Source organism: Anabrus simplex, chromosome 3 (assembly GCF_040414725.1).
Source record: "Anabrus simplex isolate iqAnaSimp1 chromosome 3, ASM4041472v1, whole genome shotgun sequence".
NCBI lineage: Eukaryota > Metazoa > Arthropoda > Insecta > Orthoptera > Tettigoniidae > Anabrus > Anabrus simplex.
Window position 1 is genome coordinate 468956275 of NC_090267.1, and position 22065 is coordinate 468978339.

Consider the following 22065-nt stretch of genomic DNA (forward strand, 5'->3'; position numbering starts at 1 on the left):
GTGATGTAAGATATGGATGGATGGCCAAACAATGTTACGTAGCAACCGCGCAGTCTGTGATGTAAGATATGGATGGATGGTCAGACAATGTTACGTAGCAACCGCGCAGTCTGTGATGTAAGATATGGGTGGATGACCAGACAATGTTACGTAGCAACCGTGCAGTCTGTGATGTATGATATGGATGGATGGCCAGACAATGTTACCTAGCAACCATGCAGTCTGTGATGTAAGATATGGATGGATGGTCAGACAATGTTACGTAGCAACCGCGCTGTCTGTGATGTATGATATGGATGGATGGCCAGACAATATTACGTAGCAACCGCGCAGTCTGTGATATAAGATCTGGATGGATGGCCAGACAATGCTATCTAGCACCCGTGAAGGCTGTGTGATATAAGATATGGATGGATGACGAGACAATGTTACGTAGCAACCGCGCAGTCTGTGATGTAAGATATGGATGGATGGCCAGACAATGTTACCTAACAATCGTGCAGGCTGTGTGATATAAGATATGGATGGATGGCCAGACAATGTTACGTAGCAACCGCGCAGTCTGTGATGTAAGATATGGATGGATGGCCAGACAATGCTATCTAACACCCGTGAAGGCTGTGTGATATAAGATATGGATGGATGACCAGACAATGTTACGTAGCAACCGCGCAGTCTGTGATGTAAGATATGGATGGATGGCCAGACAATGTTACCTAACAACCGTGCAGGCTGTGTGATATAAGATATGGATGGATGACCAGACAATGTTACGTAGCAACCGCGCAGTCTGTGATGTAAGATATGGATGGATGGCCAGACAATGTTACCTAACAACCGTGCAGGCTGTGTGATATAAGATATGGATGGATGGCCAGACAATGTTACGTAGCAACCGCGCAGTCTGTGATGTAAGATATGGATGGATGGGCAGACAATGTTACCTAACAACCGTGCAGGCTGTGTGATATAAGATATGGATGGATGACCAGACAATGTTACGTAGCAACCGCGCAGTCTGTGATGTAAGATATGGATGGATGGCCAGACAATGTTACCTAACAACGTGCAGTCTGTGATGTAAGATATGGATGGATGGCCAGACAATGTTACGTAGCAACCGCGCTGTCTGTGATGTATGGTATGGATGGATGGCCAGACAATGTTACGTAGCAACCGCGCAGTCTGTGATGTAAGATATGGATGGATGGCTAGACAATGTTACGTAGCAACCGCGCAGTCTGTGATGTAAGATATGGATGGATGGCCAGACAATGTTACGTAGCAACCGCGCAGTCTGTGATGTAAGCTATGGAAGGATGGCCAGACAATGTTACCTAACAACGTGCAGTCTGTGATGTAAGATATGGATGGATGGCCAGACAATGTTACGTAGCAACCGCGCTGTCTGTGATGTATGATATGGATGGATGGCCAGACAATGTTACGTAGCAACCGCGCAGTCTGTGATGTAAGATATGGATGGATGACCAGACAATGTTACGTAGCAACCGTGCAGTCTGTGATGTAAGCTATGGAAGGATGGCTAGACAATGTTACGTAGCAACCGCGCAGTCTGTGATGTAATATATGGACGGATGGCCAGACAATGTTACCTAGCAACCGTGTAGGCTGTGTGATTTAAGATATGTATGGATGGCCAGACAATGTTACGTAGCAACCACGCAGTCTGTGATGTAAGTTATGGATGGATGGCCAGACAATGTTACCTAGCAATCGCACGGTCTGTGATGTAAGCTATGGGTGGATGGCCAGAAAATGTTACCTAGCAACCGTGCAGTGTTTGATGTAAGGTATGGATGGATGGACAATGTTACCCAGAAACTGTGCAGGCTGTGATGTAAGCTATGGTTGGATTGCAACCGTGCAGTCTATTTCTTATGCCTATTTCTTTGATGAGAGAGTTGTTGGCGATAGTTATCCCCTAATTATTTCGGGAAAATAGCTGGCCAGTCCATTTGAACGAGGACCCTTTTATACGAGGAAGCTATTGCCAGGGAGTAGAGTGCGAGAAATGGCTGAGTGCGCAACGTTTGTGGTGTCCCGTGAGGAATTAAATTTATTTTGTAATTATATGTGCTGGGATATTCATTGCTGAGTCATGCAAAGGTTTGACCTAAATCCCATCGAATTCTATAATCGTATTCTCTTGACGAGCATTTTTGTCATTGTCGTTGCACAAGACGCCGAGCTGACCCGACAAACATCGACGTTCCCTATATAGCTCAGCCATAATTACGAGAACAACTTCCAAAGAATTTAAAGTTAAAAGTATTTAAATTGACAAGACCTCGCAGGCGGCTACAATTCTCGGTTGACGCAAGCGAACTGGCGCAAAAGAAGAAATGCACAGCTGCTGGCCTGTCACGTTCACACGGCGGCAATTGTCGCGAGAATACTGAGCTCCGGGTATTGGGGAGGGGCTGGGGCGCAGTTGGACCCAATTGGTTGTCCTCAGTCTACTCTTGGAGAAAACTGAACTCAAGTGTTCACACCTAGCGAATAATTGTAACTGTCTTTTCGCAATTCTCTCAAGTGGCGTAGTGTAAACGCGGCACTATGGCTAGTGGCCATTTTTTAATTTTAGCAGCCGTTGATGGATACCTATGACCGAGAGACATATTTATGATCGTCTGATATTCGCAAATGGAAAAGTGGGTTCTTTTATGTAACGATATTGAGTCACCCATTTGCAAAGCGGGCCAAGTCTATTTTAACACAATGTTGGTAAATGAGGAGAAACTGATTTATACTATCACAGCTACCTTAAATAGCATAGCCCGTAGTAAGGTTTGACAATTCACTAAAAATCGATAACGAGTTATGCACGCATTCTGGTGGTTACATCGTGTTTCTTAATATATTAGTTACGAGAGTATTTAAGCAGATGGCAGCATTATATGTCTAAGTAAGAGAATTTATGATATTTTCGATCAACATGCATCAGTAGATGTTGTCACTCAGAGAGCTCTAAGACATGGCTTCTCGCGGCAAACATGTGCTCGACGAAAGTGATATTTTCGATATTTTATGATATATTATAAGTTTATGCGCAAATGAACATATTATTGACATATGAATTCGAACCAACTTCTTACATTTCATTATGATTGGAGTTCGTTTTACGGCCTAGCGCGTGTTCCCGCGTATTTCAAATTTGCATGAATACGTAAGATTGTCTACATATTAGTAGAGTTGTCTGTTTAGAAGCCTGTATTTTCTCTTTCTAAAAAGCCTTTTGTGGTAAATGGAACAATATTTTTACATTTGAGTAACTTTTGACAAAATTTATCAATTAAAATAAAATTTCATAAAAGCTCCCATTTTCATTATTGTAATTATTATTGAAAAATTATTTTTTATATCGTACTCATTATTTTTGTTTTTTAATTGCAATGCACATTTTATATTAGCAAAATAGGGTAAATATAACAGTATTTGAGAAAACTGTAGTTGCTTAGTTATCCGTCAGACATTTTTTCCATTCGCAAAACACGGTATAATATATAAACAATTATAAAATATCAAGTGATAGTTGACATAATACAAACAGCGTTTTTCAAAACTACATTCTCAAACAAGCACAAAGAAAAAGAATCATGCAAATATCTCCTACAGGTACAGAGATATAATGTTTTAAATATCATTAAAAATGCCCAGTCCAGAACGTTTGTAAGGGATATTAAGGCCCAGACTGGAATGGGTAAAACAATAAACGAATAAGAAGTGTTAGATTAATATTTTGATTATAAATTTGCATTTAGCTTGTTTTGCAGCCGAAGAATGGAGTTAGCCAGTTTTGGAAACGCCTGGATGGCCATAATTGGTGCGAAATCGGCTCCATAACCGGCCATGTCAGGAACGTTCCAGGCTGCTTCTAGTAGGTCGGAAAGTATGTGGGGGAAACGTAATAACTAAATATTTCTATTTTAAAAGATAATGCTATTAACTGAGATTTTGTTATTTCTATGTTTATTATATTCTGACCCAGTAGCATGCAGATAGTATAGTCAAGTTCTCATGTCAAAATAAAATTCACTTTATAATTTCGAAAGATAAAAATCAGTAATGGACATTCCTCCCAGGAAAAAGTATTTTAATTAAACGTTGAAATCCAATATCCATTAAGTCAATATTGGAAAGTTAATAAAAAAATATGAATCTGTTTATGAATAGAAGTAGCCTCGAGCAACATTTGCTGCATCGTTACCATTCATAAGTTCAAAATCAAGACCTTCAGCGTCGTTTTCCTAATCTTGAGCTACGTCAACCTGCAAGCTTTCTTGCTGCAGAAACATTTTAGTGAAGAAATTCAACTTCTCCAGTTGAGCCCATGATTCCCCAAAGTGCTGTTTTAGGAGCTTCCTGATGTCCTTTACTTTAGCTGGCTTCAGTTTGACCCCCTACGGAATTAGATCATGAATGATATCTTCTTGAAAATTTTTGCCTCTTTTGATAACAGTTTTGGGCTCTCCACATTCAACATTGTAGAATGTCTCTCCCTGCTCAGGGCATGACTTCTTGTTTGACAACTTGAATTTAGACAATCATAGCGTTTACGTTTGCATTTGATTTCCTGAAGAGAGGATATCCCTATGTACACGCACATCTTTTCTGTGGCCATGTTTTGACGGGAACAAGGGGTGGTTTGCACCATGATCCAGCAGTCACTTGTAGCACTTCGCAGCCGCATGTGTTTTCTAAAACTCATTTGAAAGGGCTTAAAGCCGAATTTGCTGCCTCGCAAATAATCTCCATGACAGCCAGTAAAAAACTCTGCCTAATAGTGCCAACAACTCTTGTTTTTAATTTTGGTCATTCGGCCCGCTTTGCAAACGTGCGATTCAATAATCTACCGAACATTTTAGACATACCTTGACCGGGCGAGTTGGCCGTGCGGTGAGGAGCGCACAGCTGTGAGCTCGCATCCTGGAGATAGTGGGTGTGAGCCCCACTGTCGGCAGCCTTGAAGATGTTTTCCGTGGTTTCCCATTTTCACACCAGGCAAATGCTGGTGCTGTACCTTAATTAAGGCCACGACAACTTCCTTCCCATTCGAAGGAATTTCCTGTCCCATCGTCCCATAAGACCTATCTGTGCCGCTGAGACGTAAAGCAAAAAAAGTACACCTTGTACAGTCACCAGGGTACTGATAGAGAATAACGTCCAGCTCCTTCGCTGAGGTCTTTGATTGAGAGGGCGATAAGTGTAATTCGGGACGGGACATATTAGTCAACTTGCACCATGGCACAGGGCAAGCCCTCGAACTGCCATTTCATAATAAGACGATCCGCGCAATATTTAATGAAGTATGCGTGCTGTTTAAATTAGAACATACATCAAAATACTGACAGGTACTCCGTGTGCTAAGTGTTAGCCACCTATTAGATTCAATATCGAGAATCTAGTCTGGTCACCCCCACTTGAGACCCCTGGTATTTGAATGAACGCCCTCCTTTAGAGCAAGATTTTCAATTTGCATATGTACGTAGTACTTTGTATGGACTTACAGTAATACCAAGTCTCCTTTATCTTTCATTGCTTGTAGATTAGAACGTCGACGAACTATAACAATAGTAACGGAATAAAAACATCTCAGTGTTGTGACTCTCTCGAGGTTGATTACGCAGTAATTAACGACCGTCGATCCGTTGATAGAGCAGTTTAAAGAGCTCTACAGTGAAACTTCAAGCACAATTAGAATATTGACTTACGACTTCATTTTAGCTTGACTTTAATTACCTGCTTGGGCTCTAACGAAGGCTGAAAGCAAAGATAAGACAACACGCTAGCCGAGCGGCCGGCACGAACCTTAACTTGACCCCTTACTCGCTCACAGCCCCTGCACAGTAAATGGAATTAGAACACAGAAACATTCAACGATGACATTTCTTTCCAAGCTTTTGTTAATTAATGTTGCGTGGCGTGTTTCCAACGGTAAATTCAGTCTCCACGCTGTTACGTGAGTGCGTGTGTGTATTTAGAAATATACAGGCCTCACGTTTGTCTATTATTTCATGAGGGGTTTAACAAGGAAGAAAAGGATTTCATCACCTCTCTCGGCGTTCTAGAGGTGCATTTTCCTAATTTAGCATTTAACATCTAAGCAACATTTACCGTTGAATGGATAAAGGGTCCGGAAAGGTTACAAATTCCGAGTATTTGACAGCTCTATGAAACTTAAAAAAACCGAGATTTCGAAAATAACTTCCGGCCTAAATGTAGTTCCGGAAAACAGCCTAAAATCACTTGTTTATTTACTCGTTTTCTTTCTGATTCAAATCCTAGCCAAAATGTATTTACATCTTTCTTTCTCTAATTCAATATCCTCCGTCTTTTTTGGATTTTTAAAAAATATACACACCAAATGTAGTTATAAGGGCTGAAGTGAAACTCTACATTGACTCATATTAGCGCTCGTAGAGGTGCTTAGGTGAAACAATGCACTGACTCACATTAGCGCTCGTAGTGGTGCTTACGGGAAACAATGCATCGACCCACATTTACGCTCGTAGTGGTGCTTACGGGAAACAATGCATTGACTCACATTAGCGCTCGTAGTGGTGCTTGCGGGAAACAATGCATTGACTCACATTCGCGCTGGTAGTGGTGCTTACGGGAAACAACGCAATGACTCACATTAACGCTCGTAGTGGTGCTTACGGGAAACAATGCATTGACTCACATTCGCGCTGGTAGTGGTGCTTACGGGAAACAACGCAATGACTCACATTAACGCTCGTAGTGGTGCTTACGGGAAACAATGCAATGACTCACATTACCACTCTTAGTGGTAGCAAAAAGGCAAACTGATAATCTAATCGACCGGGTAACAGTGATTAAGAAATGGATTGTAATTTTTAGGACTAAATAAAGAATATATTCTCATACTTTAATATGTATTATTTACTTAAAATTCGTAGCTCATATCCATAAGATGTTTTCAACGCTGAGTTGCTTGCCTGAAGGGCTAGGAATGTGGATTTTTCTTCCCGTATTTCACAAACTTAGGGTTCTACACGCTGGAAGTTTGGTTAAATTGTGTGAATTTTAGTGATTATCACTATTAAAATACAAACTTGAAACTGTCAGATAAGATGCATATTCCACTATTCGGGTGGTAGGTACATGTAGCATTATTGAATAGCGTGTAACAGCGCAGTTTGACAGGTCTCTATTTCTCGTTTACGGAGTTATCTTGCTGAACTAATCCTCTTCTAGGTTACATAACTCATGGCTGAGTTTCGCGATCTCATGCCCACTTTTACTATTTGACGGGGTCCACCAGCAGTCACTATTGTCTATGGTTTTCTGCTTTCCGTACTGTGACTGGAAGAGTTGCGTGAGTTGCTTCTCTGGTGTGGTCTATTCATCTTCCACCGGTCGAGTTGGCCGTGCGCGTAGAGGCGCCAGGCTGTGAGCTTGCATCCGGGAGATAGTAAGTTCGAATCCCACTATCGGCAGCCCTGAAGATGGTTTTCCGTGGTTTCCCATTTTCACACCAGGCAAATGCTGGGGCTGTACCTTAATTAAGGCCACGGCCGCTTCCTTCCTACTCCTAGGCCTTTCCTATCCCATCGTCGCCATAAGACCTATCTGTGTCGGTGCGACGTAAAGCCGCTAGCAAAAAATATTCATCTTCCGGGAGCTCTTCCATGCGGAGTGATACCGTTTACTTTTCATTGATTAACTAGTACATTTGTTGATTCTTATTGTACCGGGGGCACGCCTTCCCCGCCCATTTGAACTGCGCGCCTTCTTGAAGGCCACCTGTACTGTGAACCCTGAATTATGTATCTGAAGAAGTTTAGACCTTTACTCTTTAGATGTCTCTGCTATCGAGTTATGTGTCCCATCTGGCGGGAGGACGGTCTATTAACTTTTCAAAGGAAATTTCTATTCTATATGATTGTAAACCTTGTGTTCGTAAATGTTTTTTTTTAATATGTAGAGGTTGCCAGCACCACTACGGCTTTCTTCTTCCTTATATTATGGACCAATCAGAAATTGTTGTATATATTTTCGTACCCAATTAAAATCGTGTGTGTGCGTGTGTACAGGCATTATGCCTAGCTCAAGAGAGTTCTGGAACATTCCCCCTGAGTTGCTATATAAGCTGAGCGCTCTGGGGCCATTTTGTCATCTTCATTGCTTCGGTCTAGGTGTGTGTACGGCAACGTTGGGGGCAGGGGTAGTCTTTCCGCCGTTGGAAGGCCCAACAGCTCAAGGTAATGGCAGATATCTTTTCAAATATGTGATAGCTCCAGACAGTTAACATGAGGGGAAGGTTTCAAACTTCTTTTTAATGTAAATTTCTAAACTTTAATATCACGTTTAAATTGTAAATTTTCAGGTAAGTCCAAGGACTCCATTCAAATCCCTGCTGGAAAGTATGTAACTTAAGGAATAAAGAGTGTTCCCTTCTATTAATTCCCATTCAACTTGGTATGGGGGTGACTATGATTTTATAAAACTCTAAATTCTTCAAACCATTGTGGAACTTAATATCTCGCATGTAGTCACCTCTCTGTAGTATAGGATTAACCTCTGCACTTTAGGCCATAAGCTCATGTAACAATGTTGGTGTATTTCAAATGGAGTTCAAGTTTCTCGCCTCCTAGAATTTTGTTCATGGCCAATCTCTTAACCTTTTCTTTGTACACTAAGGCCATTTAGAATGGGCACTTATTGCCCCTGTTTAAAGTGTCATTATTTATTGACGAGTGTGAAATGACAATACACACTTTTTTTAAGTGTATCTAGTGTAAAATTTGACAGAAAATTTGTGCCTCTCAGGGGATGGACTTTAGTAAAATTTTGGGATATAAGTGAGTGGAGCAAATGTGCTCTCTTTTGATGAAATAGTTTAACTTTAGAGCTACGAAGCTGATTCCTTGTAAATTATTGTGTCTATGATCTTCTCCATTGTACTTGATTCTTGGACTTATAGTCCTCGCTTGTTATCCGATCTGACGAGCTTCTTAACTGTTTCTTGTAGTTGCTGATTCAGATCATCTATCAAAATTTAAAGTCAGAAAAAAAGGAAAGGAAAGAAATAAAATTTCAAAATTTTGTGTTTTAAATTACGCTCTCTTCTTTTATGTGTTTACCCATCCACACCAGCACCTTCTAACACCTCTTTAAACCACGGAAATTTCCGTAATACAATCAAATTGAAAGTATTTAATTTAACAATGCACTGTGATAGTACATATATATCACACCCCCGAATTATATGTAGAAGTTAGAGATATTATTGTCAGTATTCGATTTATTATTATTATTATTATTATTATTATTATTATTATCAGTATTTCATTTGTATAAATTGCCATTTATATTTGTAAGCTGGAAGATATCCACACATGTAGGTATGAGTAATTTGTTTTGCACGAGTGGGAAAACATTGCTTTAAAAACTCTGGTAATTTGGATGAGTCATGTGGCTACCCCAGTGTTTGTTGTGATGTACTTGTGTCGGGAAATTCCATGAGTCATGTATATATCCCAGCCTGATGAGATGAGCTTGTTGTGGTACTAGGAAAATTTGTATGACTCATGTGATATACCCGAGCGTTTGTTATTGTCTTGAGACCAAGTATGAGTTCAGGGCTTGGTCTTGACAAGAGGTTCACTCATGATTGGCTGGCAAGCACCAATCCAGACATATCATCTGAGAGGAGGGGGATGTTGATGTCTATAACGGTTGATCATACGGCGGCAACCAAGGACATTGTAAAGGAACGAGAAGGAAGGCAACTACAACCAGTGACACTGTATAAGAGAACCACTCGTTATAGACAAGTAGGACACCTGACGCACTGTACGAGTAGGAAGTAGTGCTGATACACGGTACTGGAATGACACGGCTGCAATGGACTGGACTTCAAACGTTCATGGCACGTAGTCTTGTTATGTTCGTGGAAAGTGGCTGATCAAAAAATTGTGGAGGGCGTATGCATTAAGTATTGTAGTACTTGTGGAGGTCTGGCATTATATGTTGGTGAAAGCTATCTCAGACTTCCCATAATTTATGTTGAGGATCGACAGACGTGTGTATATATCTTTACAACAAGTGTTAAAATATGTGAACACAGTATTACAAGGTACAGTATCTGTGTAATGTGATAACTGCCGATTATGAGAATCGGTAAGTCGAATTGATATAGAGACAGTGAAGGGTATTTATCTTCATACATGTACATTGTTCATCGGACTATCTACAAATGGTAGCTTAGTTCTCGCTTTCGTTTTCCCACGGTTTTCATTATTGTTGTTGTTGTAAATATGGAGTCTTTCACCAATATTTTATGTGTTGTATAATTTTGTGTTGATGAGGTGCTCATGCACTGATTTTGTTAAGAATATAGTTAGCTATTTTAGAATCAGTGGAGTTATTAATGAACCTAGGTGCAGTTCCTACCTATTTAGTCGTTTTCAGGAGGTTAGTTAAGGCCTGCAACAGATGTACCAGTACGCAGCATTATGTACACGCCCTGGTATATAAAGTTTATCATGCTCTATCAAAATTCGAGGGATCCATTCTGGTGAACTCTGGCGCCCATACTACGGACATTTCGGTTCATTATGTTTATTAATTTTATTAAGTTTATGAGCAATATTTTTTTTATTTATATATTTTTATTCATGATTTTATTTATTATGGTAGTCATCAAATAGTTACAGCACTTACCTGTTCTCCTCGTAAACTTGTGCAGTGTTTTCCAATCCCATCAGTAAGTCATTTATAAAAACTGAATTTGTAAATTTGACTACCATACGTTTCTTACTTTCCTCACTTTACAACAGGCCAAGGTCCATCACTTATACATAAAATTCCCTCAGTTCGTTGATATTTCAATTGAATAGCCTACAGAGAACCGACAGTAAGCGGGCGAAGACGAAAATTTCAATGATTGATATTTCAGAATCGAGGTTTAATTTGAGGACCTCCTCAGAATAAGGATGCAATCAACTTAATTTCGAAAAGTGAGATTTCAGTGGAAGTAGGGTTTATTCCGTAGTGTCAGCTTATGACTTACATTTGAACTTCGAGCTAGTTTACAGAACTTTGTCCTTCGTGGTGTAAGGATGAAACATCAGTCAAATTCTTGTCTTGGTTCATCACCACGTGTAATATAGAGAGACCTGCGTTTTTCACGTTTGCGATAATACCGGCTTTTAACATTCTTCTTCTTCTGTGGATCTGTGTTGAAACAGGTATCAACTGGACAGCCTCCATGATTCTCTGACTTGAGCATCTTGCTTCAGTTGTTCATAGCTCCTCCGTTGTTTGACATCTGTTAACATTCCAAACCTTCTTCTTCCTCTTCCTTTTCGTACACCTATTTTTCTCTCCATCAACCTCTGCTGAAGACAATTTCTACGTAGAATGTGACCCAACCAAGATATTTTCCTCTTCCTTATCGTTTTCATCAGGTGTCTCTTCTCTCCTACTATTCTTAGCACTTCATCATTTCTCACTTTATCTGTCCACTTCACTTTTTTCCTTCTTCACCACAACCATATTTCAAAACTTTCCAAATACTTTGTTTCTTTCTTTATTAATTTACACACTTCAGCTCCATACGACACTACACTCCACACAAAATATTTGCGAACCTCTTTCATAAATCAACAGGGATTGCCATAGATGTCAAAAGCCCTCTCACCTTTCCGAAGGCTTCTTTTCCCATAGATATTCTGCTTCTTATTTCTTCTGTACAGCTTCCATTCTATGTCTAGAAACTTCCCAAGAATCTGAATGAATTTGACAAAATCCATGTATATGACTTTTAACATATATTCCCTAAAATGCTTGGAAAACAGGTACCTATACATGTACAGGTTACAGCAGGTGTAAAAGAGGGATGGGAAGGAAAAGGGGGAACTGTAGAAGACAGGTGGGCGAATGTACTAAGGGGAAGGAGATTGCAGGCTAAGGGCTCTATTCAGGATCAGAATTCAGAACACGTGTCTGTGAGAAATCGGTACGAGCCACTCCAGGTAGAGCAACACATGGAAGATGAGGAACAGGGGACTGTTTCTGAGATGTGTGGAAGTAGGAGGAAGGGAAAAGGTATGAAAGGGAAATGTAGAGTAGAGGATAGGAAAAGACAGGTGAAACAGGATCATGGGAGGGAGAAAAGGGGGGAGGAAGTAGCTTCTGCAGCTATGAGGAAAGATAGGGCAGACCAGAAGGGGAGGGGATCAAAGGAGGTGGGTGGTGTTGAGGCTCTGGTCATGGGGGATTCCATCGTTAGACACGTAGGGAAAGTGTGTGGAGAAAAGGAAACCAGGGTAGAGTGTTATCCAGGAATTAGGTTGAGGCAGATGCTGAGAAAAGTAGAAGTGAAGTAGGAGGGGAAGGAGAAGGTGGTAGTGTTTAACGCTGGTACCAACAACGTAAGGAAGGCTAATATAAGTACCAACATAGTTGGGGATGTGTGGGATCTGGTAAATGCAGCACGGGTGAAGTTTAAGAAAGCGGAGATTGTTATTAGTGGAATAATGTGTAGGAGGGATACTGACTGGAGGGTGATTGGGGATTTAATTGAGAATATGGAGTGGGTATGTGGGAAACTGGGAGTGAAATTTCTAGACCTAATGGATGGATAAGAAATAAGGATCTGCGCTCAGATGGCCTTCACTTAAACCGCAGTGGTACGTATAAGTTATGAAATTTGTTTATAAGGGTAATAGAGATGTACATTCAGTGAAACGGGGTTGTCTAGGGAGCGGTGATGAGGGTACACAGATCTGGAAGTCAAGTAGGGATGACATAAAAATGTTAGTGTTGAACTGTAGAAGTATTATAAAGAAAGTAATAGATTAAGTAATTTAATAGATATATATTTACCAGACATTGTAATAGGAGTTCAATCTTGGCTGAGAAATTATATAATGGATGCAGAAATTTTCTCACGGAACTGGAGTGTGTATCATAGAGATAGGATAGGAATGGTGGGAGGGGGAGTATTCATTCTGGTGAAAATAGAATTTGTAAGCTACGAAAAAGTTAAAGATGAGAACCATGAAATTATAGGTGTTAGGATCATTTCTAAAGATAATAGGCAAATTGATGTCTTTGGAGTGTACAGAACGGGAAAGGGTAGCGCTGACACGGATTCAGAATTATTTGATAAGATAATCAGCAATGTGGGAAACGACATGGAAAGGAATGTGATTGTAGCGGGAGATCTGAATTTACCAAATGTCAATTGGGAAGGAAATGCGAACGACAGGAAGCATGACCAACAAATGGCAAATAAGCTAATATGGGAAGGAGCTGATTCAGAATGTGACGGAACTAACTAGAGGGGAAAATATGCTGGACGTGGTGCTGATAAAACCAGATGAGATCTATAGAGAACCTAAGTAACAGATTTCACGAAGCTGTTTTCGTCGTAGTTAAAAATAAATGTGATAGACAGGAAGGTTTTAAGGGTAGGACTGTTAGGCAGTACCATATGGCTGATAAAGCAGACATGAAGCAGTTTTCAAAAATTAATTATGATCTGTGGAAAACTGTAAATAAGAATGTAAACAGACTCTAGGATGGGTTTAAATGAATTGTTGAGGAATGTGAAAACAGGTTTGTACTTTTAAAGGTGGTAAGGAATGATAAAGACCCACCTTATTATAATAGAGAAGTAAAGAGACGAAGAAGGAGGTGCAGACTGGAAAGAAATAGAGTTAGAAATGGCTGTGGAAGTAAGGAGAAATTGAAGGAATTTACTAGGAAATTGAATCTAGCAAAGAAGGCAGCTAAGGATAACATGATGGCAAGCACAATAGGCAGTCATACAATTTTGGTGAAAAGTGGAAGGGTATATATAGGTACTTTAAGGTAGAAACAGGCTCCAAGAAGGATATTCCAGGAATAATTAATGAACAAGGAGAGTGTGTACGTGAGGATCTTCAAAAGGCAGAAGTATTCAGTCAGCAGTATGTAAATATTGTTGGTTACAAGGAAAATGTCCAGATAGAGGAGGTAACTAATGCTAAAGAAGTATTAAAATTTACATATGATAACCATGATATTTATAAAAGGATAACAAATTTGAACTAGAAAAGCGTCTGGAATTGATAAGATTTATGTGGATATACTAAGGACAATGGGTTTGGATACAGTACCATATTTGAAGTACTTATTTGATTATTGTTTGCTTGAAGGAGCTATACGCAATGAATGGAGAGTTGCTATAGTAGCCCCTGTGTATAAAGGAAAGGGTGATAGACATAAAGCTGAAAATTACAGGCCTGTAAGTTTGACATGCGTTGCATGTAAGCTTTGGGAAGGTATTCTTTCTGATTACATTAGACATGCTTGCGAAATTAATAACTGGTTAGATAGAAGGCAATTCGGTTTTAGGACAGGTTATTCCAATGAAGCTAATTATAGGATTCCAGGAAGATATAGCGGATATTTTGGATTCTGGAGGTCAAATGGACTGTATCGCGATTGGCCTGTCTAAAGCATTTGACAGGGTGGATCATGGGAGACTACTGGCAAAAATGAGTGCAATTGGACTAGACAAAACAGTGACTGAATGGGTTGCTGTATTTCTAGAATCAGATCTCAGAGAATTAGAGTAGGCGAAGCTTTATCTGATCCTGTAATAATTAAGAGGGGAATTCCTCAAGGCAGTATTATTGGAACTTTATATTTTATTATATATATATAAATGATATGAGTTAACAATTGGAATCAGAGGTAAGGCGTTTTGTGGATGATGTTATTCTCTATAGAGTAATAAATAAGTTACACAATTGTGAGCAGCTGCAAAATGACCTCGATAATGTTGTGAGATGGACAGTAGGCAATGGTATGATAATAAACGGGGTTAAAAGTCAGGTTGTGAGTTTCACAAATAGGAAAGGTCTTGTGAGTTTTAATTACTGCGTTGATGGGATGAAAGTTCCTTTTGGGGATCATTGCAAGTATCTGTGTGTTAATATAAGGAACGATCTTCAAGGGGGTAATCACATAAATGGGATTGTAAGTAAAGGGTAAAGATCACTGTACATGGTTATGAAGGTGTTTAGGGGTTGTAGGAAGGATGTAAAGGAGAGGGATTATAAGTCTCTGAAAAGACCCCAACTAGAGTATGGTTCCAGTGTATGGGACACTAACCAGGATTACTTCATTCAAGAATTGGAAAAATCCAAAGAAAAGCAGCTGGGAGCGTTACAAAATGTTGCAAGTTTTGGGCTGGGAAGAACAGGAGACGAGCTGCTCGACTGAGAGGTATGTTCCGAGCTGTCAGCGATGAAATGGCGTGGAATGACATTAGTAAACGAGTTTGAGTGGCGACTTTAAAAGTAGGAAAGATGACAATATGAAGATAAAGTTGGAATACAACTGGACAAATTGGGGCAAATATTAATTTATAAAAACAGGAGTTAGGGATTGGAATAACTTACCAAGGGAGATGTTCAATAAATTTGCAATGTCATTGAAATCATTTGAGAAAAGGCTAGGAAAACAACAGATAGGGAATCTGCCACCTGGGTGACTGCCCTAAATGCAGATCAATATTGATTGATTGATTGATTGATTGATTGATTGATTGATTGATTGATTGATTGATTGATTGATTGATTGATTGATTGATTGATTGATTGATTGATTGATTGATTGATTGATTGATTGATTGATTGATTGATTGATTGATTGATTGATTGATTGATTGATTGATTGAACGTTATTAACAATTCGAAAAAAAGTAAATTTATTTCCCAAAATAAAATGGAATGAGACAATAACGCGAATATGTCAAATTTATAAATTTTATATGTGTAAGTGTTTAGTCCAATATTCATCATTAATAGAAATGTCGATTCAGCACTAGAGGAAAAAGTAAAAATGAGATTAATTCAGTGATTACAAAAGGCCACAGTGAACTTCAGGAACAAACCAATCAAATTTCGAGACGAAAATTAAATATTATGAAAATGCTGATTAGTTTCCTTGACAGTCATCCAGTCAGTGTGATAATCATGTGCTAATGTTCATTGTGAACGTTTCTCATCTTGCTAGTCAGGAGTTTTGAGCGACTTGCGCTGCAGCAGTAAAGTGAGAATGTTCCCCTTTGACAGTTAGAAAAAAATATGTACTTTTCTTTCATATTGTGCCTTCTTCAGTGATGATTGAATGATAAAAAGGTATGTGTGTGTGTCTTTAAATAAAACTACATATTATTCTTTTTAAATGTATTTACATGAAAAGTACCTTTCAAATCCCAAAATATGATAATGACAAGATTAAAACGCAAAATTCTAAAAAAAAACGTGAAATTCTTCAAAAAACCCTCGATTTTCACCAAAACATAAAACGAAAAATGAATGACTGAAGTAATAGATCATTTAAACAAAGGCCATAGACGTCTATGTTTCGAAATATTTTCTTGACATTGTTGTTATTTTTATTATTACACTAGTATCATTTGCTCTCATTTGTGTTCCAAGTGCATGTAGAGGTTTACTTTTCTGTTATATACAAACATAAGATTATTTTCCACTGCATCTCTTCCTTGTTCATACATTGCTTTTAAAGCAGTAATGTATAAAAAATAGGGTAGATTAACTCATATGCGCACTTGATTATGCTATTGGTTCAATAAGTGTATACCATGAAATAAACCTCCAAAATAATTTTTCTCTTTCCTGAACAATTACCGGTTTTTTGGTTACATCCGTATTGCGGGGAAGTCTTCAATTCTTATACGCCGATTTATGAAAATACAGGATATAGGTGCTTCTGATGGCGATATATCCAGGCAGAGATCGGCAAGGCGAGAATGAATTCTGACCAGCTCCCAACGGCAATACAGAATTCAATTCGGATACCACATTAGATGCACACAGTTTGTCTCGTAAGGACTGAGAGGGAGAGTCCAACAATCATTGCAAAATTATTTTAACGTTTTCATTCATGTACGTTTATCTTATGGTTTATCGTCGCATAACCCTTCGCAGCAATGACTCCGTTGTTAACCAGCTCAATCTCAGTATCAGATTATCATCAATGTGTAAACGAGTTGTTTTTAAAGACTTTAGACAAACCGTGCGACATGGGGATGTAGCGTAGAAAAGTTGATCCTCCTTGTAAATTATTTTCGGGAAAGTAGATCGTGTACAAATTCCCACTCAGGAAAGTTGATCCTCCTAGAAAATTATTCGCAGGAAGGGAGATCGTAGTCAAATTCCCACTCACCCAGCAGAAGTCTGTTATAAATTACTGCTTTAAAAGCAAGGTATGGACGAGGAGGTGATGTAGTGGAAAATAATCTTACGTTTGTAAGAAGAGGAAACCTGCACATGCAGTTGGAACACAAACGATAGCAAATAATATCAGTGTAAGAATGAAAATAACAACAATCATAAACATTTCGAAATACAAATGTGATTTCGTCAATGGCCTTAGTTTGAATGATCTATTACACCTGGAGGTGAACCAATACAAGCATCTGATTGATGTTCCATCCCAACACAACGGAGGACGAAGTTTTGCTGGCTGAGTGGGAGTCTATAATCTCCCTTCCCGGAAAAAATCCCTAGGAGGATCAATTTTACTGAGTGAGAATCAGAATTTCTCTGTGTTTATTCTTGATGGCGGAGCACATCATACTGCAAGAGACTTCTGGGATATCAAGAACTACAGAAGTTCAGGAAATTGTAAGAGAAAGAACAATTGGAAGGTTTCTTCGGAGACATTAGATCGAGAAAGCTGTGGGATTGGCAAGGAAGGGCCCAAGGCCATGATAAATGTACTGCCCCAGTATTTTCTTGATGAAAACATGAACAAACAAGGGAAAAATATTCAGGACTGCCATCGATGGGATTTGGACCATTATCTCCGGAATACAAGCTCACAGCTAATGATCCGAAACGCACATCCAATCTACTCGCTGTTGTAACTTCCATAATAGCCGCAAGTAGCTTGCTGACCCATCGCATAATTGTCTGTACACGGGTATTACATGTTTAAAATATGATTTCATTCGGCCATACTGTTAGTATGTGTGATCTTCAGCCGCGCGGAGAGGTGAACTGTTCATGGCGACCACGATAGTGACATCGTGGTACTGCTCAATCGAAAAACATAGACTGAATGGTTACAAGCAACACACTGCACGCCTGATCCCTCACTAGTAATAAATTTCACCTTAATCCGTAGTGGAGTTATTATATATAACAAATTGCTTTGCGTGGGACGAAATAATGGTAAACGAACCGAACCCCATGGCACTACAGCCCTTGAAGGGCCTTGGGCTACCAAGCGAACGCTCCTCAGCCCGTAGGCCTGCAGATTTCGAGGTGTCGTATGGTCAGCACGACGAATCCTCTCGGCTCTTATTCTTGGCTTTCTAGACCGGGGCCGCTACCTCACCGTCAGATAGCTCCTCAATTCTAATCACGTAGGCTGAGTGGACCTCGAACCAGCCCTCAAGTCCAGGTAAAAATCCCAGACCTGGCCAGAAATCGAACCCGGGGCCTTCGGGTAAGAGGCAGGCACGCTACCCCTACACCACGGGGCCGGCTAATGGTAAACGTGGGGCTCAGAAATTGGAACTCGTTTGTTCTGTTATCTGTCTTCCCTCCCAGATCACGTTACCGAGCCTTTAATGGTTTTCAGATACCTTTGGTGGTCGAAACAGGAATCAAAACTTTGCAGCTCTTCTTTTATACATACTACAAAGTACACATCGTCAAGTGGCAGAACACAATTTCTTGGAAAGTGGTCACTCTTGCATAGAGGCAGACTCAAGGCACAGTGCCATGGAATGTGCTAATAAATGTTTGCCCGTGTGCATTTTGCAGGACTGTCTGGCAATATTTCAAATTTAAAAAATAAGGTTTCTAGAATGATAACATAATTTAATCATTTAATGTAGGAGGCTTGCAATGGTTTCTCAACGGCGCTCTAGCGCCAGTGTCTTGGAAAGGTGTAGCATTCCAACTGATGAGCCTACTGCTACACTGGGGCGAAACGCTGGTGAGGTTTAAATTTTTAACATTTTCAATCGATGAAATTAAATTATGGTTTCCCTCTGGGAACGTTATTTTTTGACGTAGGCCAAATGCATTAACTATTCCTCCCTGCCCTAAATAAACAAATGACGAGTGGAGGCTCATGCCTCCCCTGGTGCACCGTCACTGCATTGTCCTACATAGGAGAATTGCAGTGGTGTCTCAACGGCGCACTAGCCGCCAGCGTCTTGCAAAAGTGTAGCATTCCAACTGATGAGCCCACTGCTACATTGTGGCAAAACGCTGCTAATTTTACGATTGAAAAAGCCTTAAGGCTTAAAGAGGTTAAATATTTGGAATTACTCGATCAAAGAGGCTTCAAGGTAAGAAAAGTGACCATCCGCTTGCCCAAAAAGTTGTCAAATCATGTAGACACCCACAGTGTAGTAACACAGGAAAGAAGAATGTTCTTAAATTTTGTCGTGGAGGTTTGACTCATATATGGCTAATAAAATAGTCCGTCAGCATCCGACTCTACAGTTGACTGTGTGTCAGAACATGCTGTGAAGCATACAGTAGTGCAAGTGACGATTCTAAATATGACAGCTAAACTACAAGACATAATGCTCAAACAGTTTTAAAGATTAGTAAAATTATAAGATAACAGACTTTAATTGTTAGTTGCAAACATTTTGTTGGAAGTGACATTTTGTTCAGTTAGGCTCTACTAGGATTAAAAAGTGTGATGAAAATTTTAATTATATTAAGATGTAGCCTAATACTTTTATTAATGAGTAAAAATAAGTAGAGCTGTTTCATTTGAAAACCTGATGCTTGACAATCATTCAAACGTCAAACTTAGTTTGTTTCAGTTCCATACCTTTTCCTTGTAGGACCAGAATATTCTTGTGCGTAGTACCAGTTCAGAAAATATATATTGTGGTAAATAACTCTGTGTTTTACACAAAAGACATTAGGGCAAATTTAGAGGGCAAACATTTTATTTCTATTTTTCGTGAAAAGTAGTGTCTATATGGCCCAAAAAATCAAAAGATATGTCACAAGCCTCAGGGTAATATGCATTAACTATTCCTCCCTGTCCTAAGAATAAGTGGCACGATGATATGTTTTTTAGAATGGAATACTTCCATCCCCCAGTTTCGGATCACCACAATATGTTCTGATACATGCATTCTTTTCCCTGTTACTACATTAAACATTACAAATAAACTCATTAACTATTTAAATGACGAGCCTCCGTGGCTCAGGCGGCAGCGCACCGGCCTTTTGCCGCTGGGTTACTTGGTTAAAATCCCGGTCACTCCCTGTAAGATTTGTGCTGGACAAAGCGCAGGTTGGACAGGGTTTTCTCCGGGTACTCCGGTTTCCCTGTCATCTTTCATTCCAGCAACACTCTCCAATATCATTTCATTTCGTCTGTCGGTCATTAAACATTGCTCCAGAGGAGTGCGACAGACTTTGGCAGCCGGCACATTTCCCATCCTAGCCGCTAGATGGGGGCTTCTTTCATTCCATTCCTGACCCGGTCGAATGACTGGAAACAGGCCGTGGCTTTTCATGTTTACCTATTTAAATCCAGTTTCTAAAATGTAGGTTAAAAATGTGTTTATTTTTTCCTAGACATTAACAGAGTCATATAGTCTAGTACAAACATGTATTTTTCCCTTCCTAATCTGTATTAGTGCTTTTTTGGTGTCATCAGTCTTAATAGTAATATCATAAAATTACAAAAGACATCTTTGAATGAATTGAATGACTTAAAGAACGGCTGAGTGCCTATACGAACTGATTTCATGATTTAGTTATGCTCAAGCATGAATGAATTAATAAACACTCTTCTGACACAGTCACGGATAGCCAACAGCATGGGAGAGAGTTACATGAATGAATGGATGAATTTAATTTAATGAATGATGAATAAATGAATTGAATCGAATGAATGATTCCATGACTGAATCGTGTTTATGTATACTCTCTTCTCAGCCAGTCACGGATAGCCACCAACTGCGGAGAGAGCAATCATGATCGAGTGGATGAATTTAATTTAATGAATGAGTCAATTAATGAATTGAATCGAATGGATTATTCCGTGATTGAATCGTATTCATGCATAAATGAACGAATAAACTCTCTTATCACCCAGTCATGGATAGCAACCAAATTGGGCGTGAGATCATTCATGATTGAGTGGATGAATGAACTGTATAAAAATAAATAAAAAGTACTGTCTTGCAGTCACGGATAAACACCAACTTGGGACAGAGTTCCATGAATGAATGAATGAATGAATGAATGAATGTTTTCGTTCGATTCGCATGAAATTTAATAGTTAACTTAACGAAAAAGTATAACGACACTACAGCACAACAATTTATCAATTGATACATTTAACCTAGTAGAAATTATTTTCCTTAATGCTTGTTTTATTTTTCATATTTCCTTTTGTCACATTATTTTGACAATACAATATTTTTTTTGCATTTCGTGCCAGGATTTATCTTTCAGGGATATCACTTTACCTGGTCACTTTATGGAGGATGATTGCACCCAAAACGCTGCTGGAAACCCCTCAGTGCAGTACTTCAAGGGAGTGTCTTAGCAGAAGGCATATCGTGAGTTGGAACTGCAATTTACAGTTTCTGTATAAAGGTGGCGAGTGAGGGCTGTGTAACGCGTGCGAAAATTTAATTTTGTCAAATGTGTTCGTTATAAACTCCGTTTGTGTACAGAGCCATTGCATTAAGCCACGTAATTAAGTCTCTTTGGGGACACGCATGGACAAAGTGTGTGGGGCTGCTACGGAAAGTACGAGCCGTGCATTGAGTTAGCTAATGTTATAACATTTTATCAGACGACTAGCTGAGAAGATGATGATCTCTATATGTGAGTCGTCAACTTGCAAATACTCTTAAACGACATTTTCTTATATTTGGAGTTATTGATACCAATCAAAAGCTCTCAGCGCCTTCTATATGACTGTGTTATTTTGCACTTGCAAACCCTCCTAAATATCTTGAAATAGCGAAAGGAATGTTCCCGTCAACTTGAA